Source organism: Poecilia reticulata, linkage group LG6 (genome assembly GCF_000633615.1).
Source record: "Poecilia reticulata strain Guanapo linkage group LG6, Guppy_female_1.0+MT, whole genome shotgun sequence".
Lineage (NCBI taxonomy): Eukaryota > Metazoa > Chordata > Actinopteri > Cyprinodontiformes > Poeciliidae > Poecilia > Poecilia reticulata.
In genome coordinates this window covers 30,391,797-30,393,159 of record NC_024336.1, presented here as the reverse complement: position 1 = coordinate 30,393,159, position 1,363 = coordinate 30,391,797, and positions in this window count along the sequence as shown.

Sequence of the window (1,363 nt, the reverse complement as noted above, 5' to 3'; positions counted from 1 at the left end):
CTGAAAAAATCCCTGCCCCCCTCTTGTCACCCCATAAATATTTTTCTAGATCCGCCCCTGGAAACATCAGATTCAGCTTCAGTCCTTAATCAGATTCAGCTTCAGTCCTTAAGCCTTTTACTTTCTTAAGATCTGTATCTCCAGCCATTCTATGGCCAATAATGACTGAAAAAGACCCAGGATGTAAAGGGAATTATCTCCCCTGAAGGGTTTAATTATTTATGTTCATGCATGTCACTTACAAACCAATTAAATTACTGTGCGATAATGAAACAGTAGGGGTCAGAATTTTCTTCTTCACAAATTTGACATAATCAAGCAATTTTTACCATTGAATGAACATAATAGAAACAAGAAAGCAGTTTTGAAATGATTTTATTTAATCAGAAAAAAGGTATACAAACCAAACAGTTAAACACCTTTCTGAATTTTTGGCTTCATGTTTTAATTTTAGTAACTAAATACACACCCAATTAGTTCCAGATTTTTAGAATCAAGAAATTGCATGAATAAAGAATGTTTGAAATATTAATTAGGCAAAGGAATCCAAATTTACTCAACAAAGGGAGGGAAAGAAAGTCCACAAATATAAAATATCGATTTTATATTTTTTTCCTGTTTGGAAAGAAAGAAACCTCAATGAGAACTGGGTTTTTCATCCAGCTTGACCGTTGCCGTTTAATTCTGTTTGGTTTATCATTCTCAATGATAACAGTGAAAAGTCATGACATTTAGTCGCTTAGTAAAAAAATATTAAATTTTATCTAAACATTCATTTAAGTTTGTAATTTATTCAATTTAACTCTTGTTTTCAACAACATTTCAGGATCTTTATGCTTGAAGAGAAGAAAGACAGAAAACACAAAAAGTCAGGGGACCAAACAAAGAACCTTGAGGTTCTCCAGTGTTTGTTTTACTAAACCTTTGATGAACTGGATGATCAAGTCAGCGTCCATAATTCATTAGTTTTGACTTCTTGCTATTAACTTTGAGTTCTGCTGCTTGATTTTTCTTAACATAACAACATAGATCCATATCACTAGTAAACTTCAAGCTACCTTAAATTGGACAAACTTTGGGAATATCACCAACAAGCTAAAGCCGAACACACAAGCTGGAGGTACACCAAGCCTCATATTAGCGTTTAAGAAAATGATGATCTGTGCAAACATATTTCTATCCTTACATCCACTTTATGGTGACATCAACTTAAAAAAGATGTTGTAAACTATTTTCTTTTGCAAAGATATTGCTCCAAAATATCTGCTTTTAGAAGTTTGTGAAATATTCTGTGTTAATGTTTCAGTCAGATTGTTCCTGATTTTTTTGTGACAGGAAAAATATAGAAACATGAATAGCCTGG